Source organism: Pleurodeles waltl, chromosome 7 (genome assembly GCF_031143425.1).
Source record: "Pleurodeles waltl isolate 20211129_DDA chromosome 7, aPleWal1.hap1.20221129, whole genome shotgun sequence".
NCBI lineage: Eukaryota > Metazoa > Chordata > Amphibia > Caudata > Salamandridae > Pleurodeles > Pleurodeles waltl.
Genome location: NC_090446.1, coordinates 824,843,360 through 824,864,446, shown reverse-complemented (window position 1 = coordinate 824,864,446; position 21,087 = coordinate 824,843,360).

The following is a 21,087-nucleotide window of genomic DNA, read 5'->3' as shown; positions in this document are numbered from 1 at the left end:
ACACGTCAAGGATGCCCACTATCACCCCTCCTATTTCTACTCGCGGTGGAGCCTCTGGCGGCAGCCATCCGTAGTTCCAACCTCATATCAGGAATCCCGCTACCAGGCGGAAAATCTGACATATATTTATACGCAGATGATATCTTACTTACCCTCACTGACCTGCCCACTTCCATCACTGCCCTGAGGAAGATTCTAACGGAATTTGCATGCATATCAGGATATCGAATCAATTGGGACAAGTGCGAAGCTCTACCACTCTTCCCAGTCACAGTGAGTGCCTCCATACAAGGCTTACCGATTAAATGGAAACACTCCCGATTAAGATATCTAGGAATTGACGTGAATACAGGGTTGGTCAATGTGGTGTCAGACAATATAGACCCACTGATCAATACCATGAAACGGGACTTTGAGAAATGGGGCCAACTGAACCTCTCCATGTGGGGCAGAGTACAGGTGGTGCGGATGGTAACCTTGCTGAGGTTCCTATATGTCCTAGGCATGCTCCCCTTACAGATCCCCTTACCTGTATTAAGAGAGATAGACCGCTGTATCCGCTCCTTTGCTTGGGGATCCATGCGCCCACGACTATCCAAAACCACCTTGATAGCCCGTCGGGAATGCAGTGGACTAAGCCTTCCCTCGATCGAACACTATTCGTACGCGTTACATCTTTCACAAATGGCCCTCCTACTCCCGACTGTAGTAACCCCGCTGCTATGGGTGGACGTAGAACGAGCCCTTACAGGGGCCCCCTACGGCCTCCAGCTATTATACGATACGAGCCAAAAATGCCCCCGACCCACCAATCCTATTATAGGAGCCATGAAGAAAACCTGGCAGCGGGTACATCGGCTCCTTAAGATAGACCCCCACTTACATGACAGGGCTCCGTTATGGGTCAACAAAGGGTTCCAAATCGGAGGGAAAACTATTACCTGGAAGGATTGGGGTCAACGAGGCATCAGACGAGTGGACCAACTTATATCAGGGGAAACCTGGAAAAACTTTTAGGGACCTACAGGTGGAATTCAACCTCCCGGAATACCACTCATGGCATTACCTCCAACTCAGACATTGTCTTAAACAGAGACTAGGTGCCGTTCCCCGACAGCTCCCGCGCTCTCCTATACTACACTATCTAGAGACATGGGGGAAGATGAATGGTGCGATATCGGGACTCCAGGCATTGCTGAATCGCCACCTCTTCTCACTCCCACTCCTGACTTCCCTCAAAAACAAATGGCAGATGCACCTACAAACTGAATATGACCTGGAGGACTGGACTGTCCTGATCGAAGCCAGGGACCGCGGAGCACGCGAGGCTCGTCTGAAAATTCTACCTCTTTAAGACACTACATGATTGGTATTGGACACCACAAAAATTACATATGGCAAGACTTCTCCCCCATGCAAACTGCTGGAGGTGCCCACACACACACTGTGACTTACTCCATATCCTACACGATTGCGCAGCCGTATAACCTTTTTGGAGAACAGTGTGAAACACCCTCCGAGAATCCCTACCCCTCCCACCACTTCTCACCCCATCTCTTCTATTGCTACACGACATGGGAGAACTCCATAAGATCACATGAACTCAAAGTAGACTCCTACACACCGCGCTAGCAACGGCCAAACTATGGATCCTTAGACACTGGCTTGCACCGACCGTCCCCTCCCATGATGAATGGTTGACAGCAATGTACCAAGCAGCCACACACGAACGACTTAGCTACAGTTTGCAGGACAGAACGGAGGTGTTTCTCCAGACCTGGTCACCCTTCATCTCCGGACACTAGGACCAGATTACCCCTAGAGAACTCCACAAAATACCACGTAGTGGGAATATACCATTTCTGCTATTATACCCATGCAGGTACATCCACCCACACCTAATACACCAACCCTCCCCTCCTGGACTCAGGTGACCCCCTCCACCCCCCCGGTAGAAAGGTAGAAAGCTACCGTATAACCTATGATAAAAACCGCTGCTCACCATCCACTATTCATTGACCTTTTTGGCATAACCTATTCCGTTATTCATATCCCAATCCTTATACATTCTATTGATGTTCATATCACTGTGTCATTCCCCGATCCATTCCCCCCCCACCACACCCCCTGCCCCAAAACATCTTATAACACTTTATAGTCTGGCTCTATCTTTCTCTTCATATGGAAGCAGTCACTATAATGATTTGCCTTTTGAATTCACACGGCCCCCTCCCCTTGGTCACTATCGCTATCACTATCACTACTAATATCACTACTAATGTTAACATCATTATTATTACAGTGATTTTTATTGTTACTATCGTTGCTACTTCCTTATTCTTCTTCTGCCTATTAGACACCATGGACACTAATACAATCCATATATACACCCTCTCTCCCCTTACCCCTTCTATACCCTCCCTCCCTACTCTACATTTTCTATACACTTAGATTCCTACCCAGACACCTCTCCCACTCACCCGCCACCCCCCCTTCCTCCCCCCGTTCTCATAACCCACACTAATCACTACTTTTCTTTATATCCCTCAATACACTCCTAATGGTCCCCCACTACCCTTGACCATATCCCACCCTTATCACAAAACATTATGACTCACACTCTTTAAATGGACTAGCAGCATATTCCAGGGAGACTCAAGGAGATGGCAAATGGGACACCTGGTTAGTATTGACCACGACTGTTATTACAGTAGAATTGTATAACGAGGACATCATGGAGCAAATGGATCCTTGTTTTTTTTGTTTGTTTTTTTCTCCCTCTTTTTGTTTTCTCCCTCTTCTTTTATAAGTTGGTTTCATTGAATCGTTTACCATATCTCTGATTGTATATGCATTATTATAAGAAAAAAGCCACAATTATGGCAAATGGCATAGCAATAGACAAGAGAGATATAAAATAACAATTGTACATGTATGATGCCTAGAAAAAACAGACATGTGTATTGATAATGACTCATAGAATGTAAAACTGTACTTGTTATCTTCCCTGTGAGAAAACCTGACTGGAAACAGAAATGGCTTAGGCTAACAGACTGTTCACTATACTATGTAATATGATGCAATTAACAATAAAAAAAATACAACACAAAAAAAAAATCCAAGAATAGATGGGTAGAATTACTTTATACCTAAGCTGAATGAGGTCTGTGCGGGCAAAACCGACCTAGGACTCTGCATGAAATTTTTTTGTAGAATGAATGATATACTACAGGTAAATAATCTGTTTTGGAGCTATCCTGTCAACATCCGCTAAAGTGATGTCAATGAAAAAAAGATCCTCTCCATCATGGCGTATAAAGTCTTGTAAGAATTGGCAAGATATGCATTCAAATGGGTTCAGGGCTGTCTAGGCTCTTGATAGTGCGTGTACAGAAGCAGTGCTAGTGATTGGTCAGGTTTCCAAGGATGGCCAACAAGTCCTAGCTTCTAGGCACCAACAGTCCGAAGTGCAAAAATTTAAAGACAAGGGGACATAATACCATTTTCAACCACTGGGAGAAATGACAATCATGATGCTAATCTCTTGTTTTCTTTCAACACCGATGATCTTAAGCTAAAGAACAAGATGGATAATTACTCTGAGTGTAACACATGGGATGTCTGAGATACAAGTGTCAACAAGGGCTATTTGCCTCAGTATCAAAGGTGCTGCTGGTACTGGAGATCCTTAATGAGCTGTGGACAGCCACCATGACACCCTTACTAAAGACAACCTTGGATTTTGCAGTATTAGACCACTGCAATGTCAAGACCTTTGGATGGTCAACATCAAAATGAGGTTGGCAGTCTGATGTAGTCTGTTATGGATGGAGAAGGCAAGAGTTATCCCAAACAATATCTGTATCAGCAAGATTCCAAGTAAATCCCAGTTCAATTTAAGTAGGTGCCTGGTGGGTCATCAGTGAGCCGGGACTTTTTACAGGAAAGTCTGTCACCAGTGGAATGGGTCCCCTCAACTTCATCATATTACTTTCAATTATATATACTCTAGACATTTAAAAGCCAGTAACATCACCAAAGTCAGTGTTTTCCTGACCCCCCAAGAGGTGCCTTTCAGTTTCATACTTTGGTCTTTTTGTGATCGCAAAAGGGCCTGTTCACATCGGAACCCGTTCTACTGATTGTATTTTTGTAGTTTTGGCCTTGTTATATTCATTAAATTAAGATAGTTTTTTCTAACCTGGTGTACTGTTGTCACTGTTTTACTATTTTACTGTTTGAAGTGTTTAACACATACGTTACAAATTTCTTCTAAGTTAAGCTACTGATTTCAGTGGAGCTGTATGAGTGTACGGTGTGGTGAGATGCAATTTTCTAAAAAGACAACTTTGGCCTCTTGTACAATGACTTTTTATTAAATTTAGGTTCAATCGGATCCTGTTTGGAGAAAATGTGTGGGTTAAGAAAGATGGGTTAGCCTGCCACGCATGCTGTCATAATTCTGTAGCAGCAAAACAGGATTTGACTCATGTTCTTTTGTCCAGGTCTTTTATATCTGCAGTGAAAATGCATTTATTCTGTGCTTTTAAAGTACTCTCTAGTGTTGCACAAACAAGTGATTTACTTACTTTTAAATCCCCTACTGGTGGTTATTCTATGATGAGGATTTTTGGTTTGTTTCTTATAGTAAATTGATTAATCTCTTTGCTTTATAAATTATACTTCTTGTTTTAAAGTTGTTTATTTCAGAAACATTAATTTCATCAGACTTGATTTTCAATAAAATATGCAAACATTTAATTTCCAATTGATCTTAAATCTCTATTTACAATGCTCCATTTTAAGACAATCATAAAATCACAATAAAAAAGTTCAAAACATTCTATATCTAATTGGCAGTTAATCACAAAAATAGTTCCTTTTTGATTTTACCATAAAGCAATTAAAACAAAAATATTCCCCTTTCCATCTGCTCTCATATGGTGACATTTAATGTTAGCAGATATCCTTATATACGATAACACACTCACATCCCTCATGGGAAACATCTGAGTGGGATTAAATTTAACTAGGTATTTTAACCAATCATATTCTTGAACTAGGGAATATCTCTAATATGGTCAAAATAATCTAGCCTAAAGTCTTATGCAGTTCACTTTTTTTATTAGCCCCAATGAGAAATCATAATTACTTATCGTAAAAACAGTGTGAATCATTGTGTCACCCTTCAATAGCCTGGAGGCCTCCATATGCCTCCAAGTACCAAGCCATTTACACAGTGGACGTATCCTGGCTTTTTATAAGCTGGACAAAAAAAACAGCATGCAAGGTAGACTTTCAATGGCTGACGAGGAACACAAAATGCAGGCAGGCGAGGTAGCATCATTCCTCCTAGCCTTCCATGATATTGTAATATGATGTTGTAAATGTCCCAATTTCAAGTGTGTCATGACATAGTTTCAAATATAAGGATTTTGCCATTTACTGCAATGGGATGTCTAGAAATGCTTCATAAGAGGGACTATCCTTAGTTAGCAAGAATTGGTTTTTCAATCTACCAAAGGTGGAGTTACGATGGAGGCAAGCTTGGACGTACTCCCATTAGAGGGGTTTTGTACTGAGTTTTTGAGGATGCCACTAATAATTCAGAATCTGTACAAAAGGAACCTAGGCCCAGCTTGTCGAACCAAGACGGGATGTATTCGAACCACAGGAAGGTAAGGTGACTATCAAGTTTCAAAAGTTCCTCTAGTGCACTCTGATAATGTCTATGCTCCTCCATGTAGTATGGGCTTTAGTCTACTGAGTTCCTCCTCTCTTTTTAGAGCAATGTGAAGACACATAGGTGCTAACAGAGTGCTTTTAGGGAAATGAAGGAGTGAGTAAGCAAATTTATTTTTTATTAAAATAAGCAGATCTTTATTCTCATGGTCCCAGCTTTAAGACCGATAGAGGGCAGCTGATTGGGCCTTCAATTTGTATAATTCTAGAGCTGGGAGTAGGGCTCTGGAGGATATTCCCTGAAACGTGTTTGTAAATTACTGAGGCTTGATACTGGGCCACAACTCTTCTCTTTTGTATGTGGGAAGACCATGATAACCTGCTATCGAGCATTATAGCCAAATACTCAAACCTAGAAATATGCTCCAGACTTTCATTACCCAGGGACAGAGTTTGTTTAAATGATTTGTGGGGGTCTGACTGTCCTGCATTTTATTTTTTAGATATTACTCTCAAGGCCCTTGGTTGGAGCAAAAAGTACTATAATCCTGCAAACGCTGCTGCAGTCCTATGAGAGTTTGTGAAAATAGGAGGGTATCATCAATAAATAGTAGAGGGGGTACCTATACCCATCCAATTTTGGTGCATCTTTGTTCCTCTGCAAAAGGGTCTATACAACATCATTGACATATAAGGAGAAGAGGGTAGGGTCTAATACACACCTCTGCCTCACCCTTCTGCATATTGGGATCTTATCATTTAATTGTCTGTGCGGACCCCGTTGAACTTGGGCATAATTGCTATGGTGGGGGCTTATGAGTTGAGCAAGGATGGCTTCCGGGACCCCTAGCTCCTTTAGAGATTCCTAAAGCAGCCTTCTAGGAACCAAACCGAAGGCTGCTTTGAGGACAACAATAGCAACACAAAAGGATGATGGACAGAGTGTTGAAACTTTTCAAACACTCACCCCCAGTCACAGATCTGGGTTTAATCTATCATTCTTTTGCTCACCATGCCACCCAGTTTGCACCCAACCATGTGCAAATCAGTCTTGACCCTGTTCCTTTTGGGAACAGTCCAGCCCGAACTGTAACAAACAACAAAAGCAATGTAAATGTGACCCTTTCTATGTTTGGTGTATTTCCAGATAATAAGCATAAGCCTTAAAACGTGGTCGATGGTGTTGATTTGGGGTATAAACCTGCTTTGCATGGAGTCATAATTCCTGGTTCCTCAATCCAGTTGTTTAACTTATCAAGCAGCTGTCTTGGGTAAACCTTCTGTAGGGAATCCAGAAGGATAATTGGCCTGTAATTAGCAGGACTCCTCCGATTCCCTTTTTAAAGATGGGAATACTTTTTGCCCCTTTCCATGTATAAGGGATTGGCGCTCCTAAAGCCATAGCATTGGTCAGATAGTGAACTTAGGGCACCCATACAGACATAGGTTGACACAGTAGATCTCCAGGGATTTTATCTGGCCCAGGGGCCTTGCCCAGTTTCATAGAGGCAATTGCTACCCTAGTATCCTCAAATGAAAAGTGAAGAACAATGTGAAGGGAGAGGGAAGGCACTGTTAATTCTATGGGGGCCTGTTCATATAACTGAGTGAAATGATCTACCAGACCCATGGATTCAGGAGGTAATCAGCCTGTGGACTTGAGGACCTACTCCCATTTGCAAACATTTTACAAAACAACCTATTTCCCCCTTTTTTATGTAGTCATTACTAAGTCACTCCAACAGGTATCCTCCCATACATGTTGTGCATATCTTAATATTTTTTATCTGCACCCCTTATTTTCAAATCTCTTATATGTTTTTACTTTTGAGTGGATCAATTAGGGTTTTTTTGGCTTTGCGACAGTCCTTCGAGTGCCATAGGTTACTTTTCTCACTGTGGGTCTTGACCAAGCATTTTGTTCAAGATCGATTTAAGGTATTTTGCCAGCTGAATGTGAATATCTGCTATAGGAATTGTAGAATTAGATGAAATGTGTGCTTCTAGTAAGGCCTTTGCAAAAGCATTATATATCTCAGTCACAATCTCTAGGTTCCCCAAAACCGAGGACCCTTTAATGGACCTACATTTATTACCTATTCCTGGGGTAAAAGTCAAAGGTATTAGAGGGCAGGAAGCACTAGTCCAACACTTTAGAATTTCAGCATAAACGGGACAATAGTCACTCTCCTCCATATGTTCTATCTTAACAAATCCCACATTGAGGCTTTTATCAAAATGTACTGCAGTTTAAATGATAGCAGGCCTTTTCTAAATGTAGGAGCTCCCTGTATGTCTGACATACATGTATCATGACATGCTCTCAGCCCATTAGATGACGTAAGGCGAAGTACCTGCATGGCAGCCACTCCACTGAGAAGAGACATATAAATGGGAGCATGGCCCTTCTACTTTTGTCAAAGACAAAGGGGCTATTACAAGGGGATCCAAGCCACCCGTTCATTCATCTGGCCTTGGGGATAGTCCGACACCTCCTGCTGATATATTTGCTGAAAAGGGAACAACTGACAAATAGCAATAATCCTCCTTTATGATGTCTAGAGTTGGATCGAGTGTAGCAGACAGCATTCCTCACCTTCTTTGGGTACTGATCTTGATGTAAGTCCTACATCAACATGTGCCATATGCAGCCACAGTCAGTCTTGGGAGTACAAGAATGGTAATGGCTCAAAACAATTATTGGTTGCTACATGAAAAATTGTTTAGCTGGTAACATCAGTGATTCTCCAATGGAAATTTACAAATCTATTAAAAGTTGTGGTTAATGACAAAGGTCTATAGAAATAGCCCAAAGGAAGGGCATTTCTTTTCTCTGATGTTGGAGTTAGGTTATTTAGGTGCCACAGGAGTGAACCTACTAGCCTTGGTGTTTTAAAATTCACCAGAACGCAGCCTCCTTCACAATCTTTTGGGCGGCTTCCAGGCCATGGAGTTCTTCTTATCAAATTAATGTCTCGGATTATATTGTGAGGCCACCTAAAACTCATTTTACAAATAAAGAGTGCACTCCGGAGGAAGCTGGGGATATTTTGTTATGACTTTCTCAGTATTAATATGTTAACTGGACTGATTTGATCTAACATCTACCTGCCATGGCCCTGATTTGTTTTGGAGATGCCGCTCTAAATTGCCAAATTGGGCTTCACCTTTTGTAATTTTTTGCAGGCAAGTAGTCGTTGAAGCTGAAATGGATTTAGGACATACCTGGATCTGTTGCACGGAAACAGATGGAGGGTGTATGCTTCTCACTGGTGATGGCAGTAGCTTTAAGGCCTTTATTTTTTAATCTGGGTTGTTAAGTCGGGCAATTAGTAAAGCTAGTTCAATTTTTAAGGCATCTATTTCTTAGACAAGGGGTATGTAGTCAGTCCAGAGGCAACCTCACTCAGCATACGTGGAGATGAAGCAGGGAACGTTGTTCTCTTTTTTCACTGTTTCTTGAAAGCTACCCTCCTAGATTTTGTAATGGGGGTATGCAAGGGTGAGTTACTATCATCTATGGAAAGGTCTCTTGAATGGAGCTGAGAGGGTACTTTTAGAGAGAAACTTGGTTTATGCGAAGGATCTTGGGGGGACACTAGTTCTGGGTCTAAGGGTGCATCAAAGACATAGCTATCTCAGTAGTTACTACAACAATCACACTCTTTAGCCCATGATTCTCTATGTACAAGCCTCACAGTTGGCCCAGCTGGTAATTGCTCCTATAAGAAGTGAACAAAAGATCTGAAAGGCATATGTATCTTTGATAGATGAAAACACGAGGAGTGGCCCAGCCCGGTCTCTTTCGGGCTATGATGGGTTAAGATGAGCCCGTCTTGGCCCAGTCTTCACCTGGGCACACGATTGTTTTAATCATATATGTGTTGCTTAAATTTGTGGATTTTGGAATTTGTTGTATTTATATATTATTGTTCATTGTGGTTTCAAGTGCATTCTGTGGTTACACTTTAAACTAATAAATACATACTATCTATGGTCAAGTACCTTATATCTCTTAGAACATACCAATTAGAGTTCTGCATAGAAAATATTTTTTTTCTTTTTGAGGATAGTTTGTTCTCACAAACAGGAGGCACAATGAGAGTCACTTGTTTGACTCCAAATTATGCAAATATGTTCATGATTTGGAAGGAACAGGTAGTATGGTGTACTAAGCTGTTCACATATGCCAACAAAACTGCATTGTGGCTGAGATATCTTGGGGATCGTTATCTGATTTGGAAAGATGACAGCGCATCAGTTACAGAATGTCTTAGGATACAAAATGATAATGATTTGAATCTGGAAAGCAAATATATTCTGAGTAGCCGTAATATGCTTATTTTAATTTGACATTGTTGGTTGTAAATGGTTGGTTAGTGACACAAATTTCGTATAGATTTCTCATAAATGTACTATGTGTAATTGTATATTACATCCATGAAGTAATTATTTAGCTTATTTGAAGTGCAGCATCTCATTTGGAGAGCACTGCACCTGGGAGCATGCAGGAATTGGAAACTGAACAGGCCGTTATGATAGAAGGATTCAAAGAAAGGGTTATCTCAAACAGATTTTAAATAAATCAACAAATAAAGTCAAACGAATGTCAAAGGAAAATATGATTGTAGCTAAAATTCATTCCAGAGTTGCTATTATAAGAATCAATATCACATATAGATTCCAATCAGAAAGAATAAGAATAAGTAACATATAGAAAAACAGGAGCATAATTTTGTCTTAGTTAAAATAGCTCCCAAATCCTTGTTCACTTCTAGAAAGTAATTAGTAAGATTCTGTGACATGTGTATATAGTTCATTCTTGAGCTTGTGGCTACAAGGGCTCATAGTAGCATTGTGGAATCTTCTCATGTACGAGATTCCAAGCAACAGTTGAAGAACAGTTGCTCTGGGTTTCGCACTTGAGAAGATACATCTGGTGGGGTCCTTTCAGAAATAAAATAAATACTTATATTATAACCTACTGATGGTTATGGAATCATTCCTCACATATTGGCGACAAGTTCCGGTTCTCAATCAGTGTTTCTTATTGCTGTCCTGGATAGACAGACAACGCGGAAGACATGGAGGCTGTTTCCAGTTTGAGAAACGTTTCTTGTTGAAGGTGCAAGTTCTTCCGTGGAGGGCACGGAGTCTCCTGTAAGGTCCTGAAATTGTCGGATCTGTTCAGCTTTGTTTGAAGATTTTACTCTGCCGGATGGGTGTTAAAGGATAAACGCTGACATCAGCACAGGTCAGGGATTACATTTAATCGAAGGCCAGGCACGTCAGGACGTTAACTAGGCTGCACGCTTTTTACATTTTGGCGGCCATTTTTGATGTTCTTTAACGAAAAGCCTGATTCGGAAACCTGTTTTCCAGGCCCTTGGAGCGCTATGTGTGTCAGCAAGTTTGTTTGAATCATCAAGCTGAGTGTCCAGACTCTTTGATAGCCTTAACTATTTATTAAAGTACCTGTACTAGGGTTGTGTTTCTGGTTACAATGGCATCCATTTTTAAATAGTGCCATTTTAAAACACTAATGGGGTCATTCCAACCTCGGCGGTAAAAGGCGCTTACCGCCGGTCAGAAGACCGCCATAACACCGCCGCGGTAAACCGCTATGGTCATTCTGACCCGCAACTGGCAAACCGCCAAAAATCCGACATCCACAAAAGTCCGCCACACCAACGGCCAGCGAAAAACTGGCGATGACCAAACCTCCACCGTCACGCCAACAGAAATACGCCCATGCCATTCCGACCCACGAATCCATGCGGCGGTCTTTCAACCACGGTATTCCATTGGCGGTACACACCGCCTCCGTCAAAATACACACACCTTTACAAAACACAACCACATTGGACAATTTGAAATACACACACCTGATACACATACACACAACACTCCCACACACCCAATACACTATAAAACACACACCCACATCACCCACAAACCCCTACGACCACAAATCAGAGACGAAGCCCAGAGAGAGACAGCACAGAAAAGAGAACACCATCACACAGAGGCACACTACACCATCACCCACACAATATCCACACACAAAACACCACACACCACCACACTGACCACACTCATCAACACATACACCACCTCACACCTCATTCACACCACCCCATGGCACCCCAAAGACACCCCAGGTTTTCAGACGCTGAACTCAGGGTCATGGTGGAGGAAATAGTTCGGGTAGAGCCCCAGCTCTTCGGGACACAGGTGCAGCACACCACCATTGCCAGGAAGATGGAGCTATGGCAAAGAATAGTGGACAGGGTCAACGCTGTGGGACAGCATCCACGAAATCGGGACGACATCAGGAAGCGGTGGAACGACCTACGGGGGAAGGTGCGTTCCATGGTATCAAGGCACAACATCGCGTTGCAGAAGACTGGCGGCGGACCCCCACCTACTCCCCCAGAATTTACAGCATGGGAGGAGCAAGTCTTGAACATCCTGCATCCTGAGGGCCTTGCAGGAGTAGCTGGAGGAATGGACTCTGGTAAGTTCCATCTTCACTACTTCATCCCCCACACCCCACCTGCATGCCAACTCATACCCCCACCCCCATCACACCTACTCCTTGCAAATATCTCACCATCACAACCCACCCATCCCAACACCTAGCCCTGCATGCGTCCACAAAGCATGGTCACCCATCACCAAAGCATGCCCACTGCACATACCCATCTCAACCACAAGCCACCGTCACAACAGCCCCCACAAGGGAATGCCAGCACTGGGGTACACGGGCACCCACCCATTGCACGATATGGCACACACAGAAGCAATAATCATACTCTTATACCCCTGCAGGACCCGAACGCCACCACACCGCCCAGGAGGGTCCAGAAATGTCCATCCCACCCCCAGAAGAGGCCCACAGTGATGACAGCAGCTCTGTCTCCCTGGACCCAGATGACCAGCCCGGCCCATCGGGGACCTCGGGACAGTCGGTTCCCCTCACACAGCCACAGGCCACAGCAGACCTACCCCCCTCTGGGAACACCAGCACAGCTCCCACCCAGCGGGCCCATGCCTCTGTCTCCAGGACACGTCAATCAGTGGTGTGTCCACCACTACAGGGGACCCAGGTTAACCCACCACCCCAACAACAACAGGGACCTGGGGGCAGTGGTAGTGGGCACACGGTCCAGGGGACGGAGGCCCAGGAACACAGGGGAACTGGGAGGGCTGCTGTGCGACAGGGGGGGACAGGCCCAGGGAACCCACTCTCCACGAGGCCCTCTCCTCCATCATGGGAGCATACCACCACTCCCAGGAGACGATGGCTACGGTACTGGCTAGGTTCCAGGAGATCCAGGTACTGCAGGAGGAACAGTTTCTGGGGTTCAGGGAAGAACTCCGAAACATTACTTCCGCAATGGGGACCATCGTTGTGGCTCTCAACCAGATTGTCACCACATTGCGGGACCATGTGGCACCACAAAGGGCCCCTGTCACTAGCATGGACCAAGAACAGGCTACCACCTCCGTCGGCGCTAGTGGACAGGAGGCCACCACACAAGAACAACAGGCCACCAGAACCCCACCCCCTGCAGAAGAAGAACCACCCCGCAAGCGGGGCCTGAGATCTAGGAAGAAGACAGAGTTGGATGCCAAGACCCCTGCCAGGAAAGGATACCCCCTGATGTCATCCCACTGTCCCACATCGTCACCCTGTCCAACCTTAAATTGCTCCTGCTCCATCCTTCCACAGGCATATGGACAATGCACGTGTGAGACTGAAAATCTGGACTCTACCATGGACATTCCTCCACCATCACCCATCACCGATTTTCAACCATGTCCCTAAATTGAGCACTTCAATAAAAACACTTATTGCACAAAAATAATCTGGAGTCTGCCTGTATTTTGAACAAATGTATTAGACATAAACGTGCCAAAATGTCTAGTTACATTGTGATGACAACATACCACTGTCACACAGCTGTAGTCCATGGGCAAACAAAGCAGAGGTCACGGAGTGGGGCCCACATCTCTGAAATTGGAAGGGAAAGTCACACCTCAGTTAACATACACTGGGGGGAAACTCAGACAGTAGAGAGGCAGGAGACTGTAAGTAAATGTAAAATGCCGGTGTTGATTTTTACCTGTGTGACATTGAAAATACTGCTGTATCACTGTGTCCCTGTTGTCTGTGTCGTCCTCGTCGTCTTCCTCCTCTTCACTCTCCACAGGCTCCACAGCTGCCACAACACCACCATCTGGACCATCCTCCTGCAGGAAAGGCACCTGGCGTCGCAAAGCCAGGTTGTGAAGCATACAGCAGCCCACGATGATCTGGCAAACCTTCTTTGGTGAGTACATTAGGGACCCACCTGTCATATGTAGGCACCTAAACCTGGCCTTCAGGAGGCCGAAGGTGCGTTCGATCACCCTCCTAGTCCGCCCATGGGCCTCATTGTAGCGTTCCTCTGCCCTGGTCCTGGGATTCCTCACTGGGGTCAGTAGCCAGGACAGGTTGGGGTAACCAGAGTCACCAATTAGCCACACACAGTGTCTCTGTAGTTGTTCCATCACATAAGGGATGCTGCTATTTCGCATGATGTAGGCGTCATGCACTGACCCAGGGAACTTGGCATTTACATGGGAGATGTACTGGTCAGCCAAACAGACCACCTGGACATTCATCGAATGATAACTTTTTCTGTTCCTGTACACCTGTTCACTCCTGCTGGGGGGTACCAAAGCCACATGTGTCCCATCAATGGCACCAATGATGTTGGGAATATGTCCAAGGGCATAGAAATCACCCTTCACTGTTGCCAAATCGCCCACCTCAGGGAAAACAATGTAGCTCTGCATGTATTTCATCAGGGCAGACAACACTCTGGACAACACCTTTGAAAACATAGGCTGAGACATCCCTTATGACATGGCCACTGTTGATTGAAATGACCCACTTGCCAAAAAATGGAGTACTGACAGCACCTGCACTAGAGGGGGGATCCCTGTGGGTTGGCGGATGGGTGACATCAGGTCTGGCTCCAGCTGGGCACACAGTTCCTGTATAGTGGCTCTGTCAAGCCTGTATGTCAGTATGACATGTCTTTCTTCCATTGTCGACAGGTCCACCAGCGGTCTGTACACGGGAAGATTCCTCCATCTCCTCGCAAGTCCCAGCGGACGGTGCCTAGGAAGGACAACAGCGAGCACAGAGTCAATCAACCCACAGGTACGTTGCCACAGCTTGCACAGTACACGATTCTCTATGCAGTGAATGGCTTGTATGAGTGTCGATGCAAGGCCTAGGCAAGTGTGACGCAGTAGAAATTAAACCATGTGGGCCCTTGAAATGGCGGCTGCCTGACCTGTGAAGTGCGACAATGGGATGTGAGGTCAATGCGCTGGCGTGGCACACCGTGGCGGTAGGCGGTCGAAGACCGCAGTGCAAAGCCGCATTGGTTAACATTGAACCCTATGGGTTTCAGGAGCCAATGAGGATGTGCGCCGGCGGTCGTGGTACGCACCACCGCGGTACGCACCGCCGCGGGCTTGACCGCCATTTTCGATCTGCTTAATCACTCGAGACCTGATCATCCACAGGAGAGGACCTATACTGCAAGTGCTGCTGTGACCTCGGTCTGGAAGAGACAATGGCTGCTGCGACTGGGGAAAGGGCCCCTGCCTTCACTTCTGAAGAATTGGATAAACTCGTGGATGGGGTCCTCCCCCAGTATGCGCTACTCTACGGTCCTCCAGACCAACAGGTAAGTACACTGGGACCATGCTTTGTCGCCAATGCCTGGGTTGAATGAACGATGGTGGGGAGGGGAGCGAATGAGGCATGCATCAAACGACAGATGAGAGCATGTGCCACATGGCAAGGGTGGGGATGGGGTGCCACTCACATCGAGCATGCAGAAAATGATGTTATTCTATTTTCTCCCCCTGTACATGTCACATAGGTCAGCGCCCATCAGAAAATCGACATTTGGCGTGCCATCGCCAAGGACGTCCGGACCCTGGGGGTCCACAACAGACAGGGCACCCACTGCCGCAAGAGGTGGGAGGACATCCACCGCGGGAGCAGGAAGACCGCGGAGGCTCTGCATGGGATGGCCTCCCAACGTAGGAGGGGTGCCACTCGTCAATTGACCCCCCTGATGTCCCAGATCCTGGCGGTGGCCTACCCCGATTTGGATGGGCGCGTGAGGACAACACAGCAGACACAAGGGGGTGAGTACAAGCACATTCAGCTATCTTAGCGCGCAGTGGAGGTGTCTGGGTGGGGGAGGAGGGCTGTGGGTATCCCTAGGCTAGGGCGGTTTCTGTAGGCTAGTCCCCTCCGTTAGGCACGGCCCTGTGCCCCCGCCCCCCACCTCTGTAGGGTGGCAAGTACAGCTATTCATGGCCCTGTGTCACCTATGTGTGGAGTTGTCGTCCATAGGCTTGTAGGCCATGTCCCACGGATTGAGTAGTGTACCCCAAGTGCGCGGCGTAGTGCAGGGGGCTTCTGTGTCAGTCCTCTCCGCCAACGGTGTCGCCAATGCATGCACTCAACATGTCTTTATTTTCCACCCCCCCCTTTTTTGTTGGTCTTCCTGTTCATGTGTGCATTAGCATCATCAGGCGGAGGAGAAGTGGCATCGGAGCACGAGGGAGCTGCATCTCACATGGCCCTGGAGGGCCATGCAACCGAGTCGGAGTTCACCAGTGAGACGGAGGGCGAGGGGAGCTCCACAACGGGGACACGTGGAGACACCAGCGACACAGACACGTCCTCGAAAGGGAGCTCCCTTGTGGTGGCGGCAACATCCGTGCCCACCGCAACAACAGGTACAGCTGCCACCCAGCGCACCAGCTCCGCCCTCCAAGCAGCCCCTCAGCGTTCGCACCGTGCCCGCTCACACAGGCAGGTGGGCGTCTCCTTCACCCCAGGCACCTCAGGCCCTGCCCCAGTTACCCCTGCTGCCCTCAGTGAGGAGGTCATTGACCTCCTCAGGACACTCATTGTTGGGCAGTCTACCCTTTTGAATGCCATCCAGGGTGTAGAAAGGGAGGTGCACCGGAGCAATGCATAACTGGAGGGTATTCTTCGGGTCAGGCTGCCCATCAACGATCGTTCAACGCTCTGGCCTCAGCACTGACGGCAGCCATTGTCCCTGTCTCCTGCCTCCCTCCTCCAACTTCCTCAACCCAGTCCCACTCCCCTGTACCTCTGCCTATCCCAGACACACCTACAGACCAGCCTGCACACACCTCAACACCCAAGGAAAGCTCATCCAGACATAAGCACCACACATCACACAAGCATCCACACAAGCAACATCCACATGCAGACATACCAACAGCCACTGCCTCCTCTGTGTCCCCCTCCTCCTCGTCTCCCTCCTGCCTCCCTGTGACGTCTCCACTCACACTTGCATGCACAACATCTTCAGCCACTACGTCCATCACCAGCACACCCACCAGAACACTCCGCACACGTGCAATCACCACCCCCACTGCCATTTACACGTCCCCTGTGTCCTCTCCCAGTGTGTCTGGCACCCCCTCTTCCAAACCACACAAACGCAGGCAGCCACCCACCCAACAGCCATCCTCCTCACGACAGCCTCCAGCACAAGCACCTGCACCCAAAGACACCAGACTTGACTCTCCTACAACCACATCCTCTTCCTCCACTCCCATACCCACTACACCTACCCTTCCCACTGCTCCTAAAAAGTTTTTCCTATCCAAAATTAACCTCTTTCCATCACCTGACCCACCCCCTCCATCTCGTAAGAGTCCAATTAGCACCTCAGCCACCACAACCCCTGGACCTACAAGGACCATAGTCCAAGGATATTGGAGTTCACCACCTTCAAGGGCAGCTACTTCGGCAAGCAGTAAAGGGACAGCCAGCCCACCCCGTGGGAAAAAGTCAAAGAAAGGCAAGGCCCGGCGCGAGAGGCCAGAGATGGCAACCTCCAAAGGCACTACCCTGGCACCGTCAGGAAGTGGGGTGCCATCTGGCACATCGACAAAGGGAGGCAAGGGCCACAGAGGAGCAGGGAAGGATGGCAAGGGCAGCACGGCCGACAAGTCCGGCAGCAAGCGAGCAGCCCAGGAGGGCCCCACCAGCCCCATTCCTGGGGTGAAGGAGGACACCCACAGGCCCGGGACACCAGCACAGGAGGGCCCCGCAAGCGAGAAGACAGATGTGCACGAAGGGCCCGGCAGCCACATGTCGGGTGGCATGTGAACTCAATATAATGGCCGGATCTGGTGCCCTGGAGACACATGTCAAGAACCGCTGAACAGGGCCCTTCAAGTCAAGCACCGCTGAACAGGGCCCTTCAAGTCAAGCACCGCTGAACAGGGCACCGCCGTCTCAAACACCGCTGAACAGGGCCCTTCAAGTCAAGAACCGCTGAACAGGGCCCTTCAAGTCAAGCACCGCTGAACAGGGCCCTTCAAGTCAAGCACCGCTGAACAGGGCCCTTCAAGTCAAGAACTGCTGAACAGGGCACCGCCGTCTCAAGAACCGCTGAACAGGGCCCTTCAAGTCAAGCACCGCTGAACAGGGCCCTTCAAGTCAAGCACCGCTGAATAGGGCCCTTCAAGTCAAGCACCGCTGAACAGGGCCCTTCAAGTCAAGCACCGCTGAACAGGGCCCTTCAAGTCGAGAACCGCTGAACAGGGCACCGCCGTCTCAAGAACCGCTGAACAGGGCACCGCCGTCTCAAGAACCGCTGAACAGGGCCCTTCAAGTCAAGCACCGCTGAACAGGGCCCTTCAAGTCAAGAACCGCTGAACAGGGCACCGCCGTCTCAAGAACCGCTGAACAGGGCCCTTCAAGTCAAGCACTGCTGAACAGGGCCCTTCAAGTCAAGCACCGCTGAACAGGGCACCGCCGTCTCAAGAACCGCTGAACAGGGCCCTTCAAGTCAAGCACCGCTGAACAGGGCCCTTCAAGTCAAGCACCGCTGAACAGGGCCCTTCAAGTCAAGAACCGCTGAACAGGGCCCTTCAAGTCAAGCACCGCTGAACAGGGCCCTTCAAGTCAAGAACCGCTGAACAGGGCACCGCCGTCTCAAGAACCGCTTAACAGGGCCCTTCAAGTCAAGAACCGCTGAACAGGGCACCGCCGTCTCAAGAACCGCTGAACAGGGCCCTTCAAGTCAAGCACCGCTGAACAGGGCCCTTCAAGTCAAGAACCGCTGAACAGGGCACCGCCGTCTCAAGAACCGCTGAACAGGGCCCTTCAAGTCAAGCACCGCTGAACAGGGCCCTTCAAGTCACGCACCGCTGAACAGGGCACCGCCGTATCAAGCACCGCTCCGCTGGGCCCTTCATCTCAAGCACCGCTCCGCTGGGCACCGCCGTCTCTGCACCGCTCCGCTGGGCCCTTCATCTCAAGCACCGCTCCGCTGGGCACCGCCGTCTCTGCACCGCTCCGCTGGGCCCTTCATCTCAAGCACCGCTCCGCTGGGCCCTTCATCTCAAGCACCGCTCCGCTGGGCCCTTCATCTCAAGTACCGCTCTGCTGGGCACCGCCGTCTCTGCACCGCTCCGCTGGGCCCTTCATGTCAAGCACCGCTCCGCTGGGCACCGCCGTCTCTGCACCGCTCCGCTGGGCCCTTCATCTCAAGCACCGCTCCGCTGGGCCCTTCATCTCAAGCACCGCTCCGCTGGGCCCTTCATCTCATGCACCGCTCCGCTGGGCCCTTCATCTCAAGCACCGCTCCGCTGGGCCCTTCATCTCAAGCACCGCTCCGCTGGGCACCGCCGTCTCTGCACCGCTCCACTGGGCCCTTCATCTCAAGCACCGCTCCGCTGGGCCCTTCATCTCAAGCACCGCTCCGCTGGGCACCGCCGTCTCTGCACCGCTCCGCTGGGCCCTTCATCTCAAGCACCGCTCCGCTGGGCACCGCCGTCTCTGCACCGCTCCGCTGGGCCCTTCATCTCAAGCACCGCTCCGCTGGGCCCTTCATCTCAAGCACCGCTCCGCTGGGCACTGCCGTCTCTGCACCGCTCCGCTGGGCCCTTCATCTCAAGCACCGCTGGCCCATTGGCAGAAGGGGCAGGCCCGGATCTGCGTCGGCCAGGGCTGCACGATGCACTCTGGGCACCATGCCTCCTCCAGTACCAGTGGAGTCTGTCATCCACTTGAGAGACTGTGACATTGCACTCCCCAGGATGGTACAGTGGGCAAACTACCCACTGTAGAGACTTGAGAGACTGTGGCTTTGCACTCCCCAGGATGGTACAGTGGGCAAACCACCCACTGTAGAGACTTGAGAGACTGTGACTTTGCACTCCCCAGGATGGTACAGTGGGCAAATCACCCACTGTATAGACTTGAGAGACTGTGGCTTTGCACTCCCCAGGATGGGACAGAGGCCATGGAGGCCCCTTGTGGATCTGGCGTCGTGGACTCATGTGGCTGAGGTGCCCCCCCTTTCCTTCCCCCTGAGGTGCCTGTAGTTTTGCTATCTGATGCCCCTGCAGTGTTCTCTCCAATGGATTCGGGTCTCCTGTGTGGGCTTTGCCCATGTGTTTAGGCCCATTGGCCCACGTACAATGGCTGAAACCCAATTTGGACAGGTCAATTTACATATGTATATATAGTTCTAGATGTTCTAATTTTTTTTTTACTTAGCCGTACAATATATTTGAATTTCATAATCATTGTCGCGTATGTGTGTGCCCGTAATTTTTTGCCTCCCCCCTCCCCTGTGTCGTAGGTGCAGTACTCACCATTGTCTTCTGCGGCGGCGTTCGTGCTCCTGGTAGAGGAGCAGGAAGACAATAGCTGGTAGGATGTGTAGTTCTGGTTCCATGCTGTCCAGATTCCTCGTGGAGTGTGTAGAGGTGAGCGTTTTCCGTTCGTAATGTCTGTTTCTGCCGTGTTTTTATCGGCGGGGCTCCCGCCCCGGAAAAGGTGGCGGATTGGTGAGTTGTGATAGGGTGGGCGGTACATTGTCTCCCGCCTGTCTGTTGGCGGTGACCGCTGCACTGTTTGTTTGTCCCGCCGTGGCGGTCGGAGTGTTAATTTGGCGGTCTCTGTTGGCGGTTCCCGCCAGGGTCAGAATTCCATTTTTTATACCGCCTGCCTGTTGGCGGTTTGGCCGCCGCTTTTACACCGACCGCTAGGGTTGGAATGACCCCCTAAATTTAACTTTTGCAGCACTTTGGTATACAACAGTCGGAAACTGAGTATTTTAGTGTTTTTGAACATTTTCAAAATTCTGTTTTGCCACTTCTTTCAACATGATTTCCAATCAATATCTAATACAAATCAAACCTTTTTTGCAACATCCAGGATAACCACCAATGAAATGGAAGAATTGGTTGATGTGTTTTGAGAACTATTTAGTGGCAGTAGATGCTGCAAAATTCGAACCAAAAAGGAAGTTGGCTTTTCTGTTCAGTCAC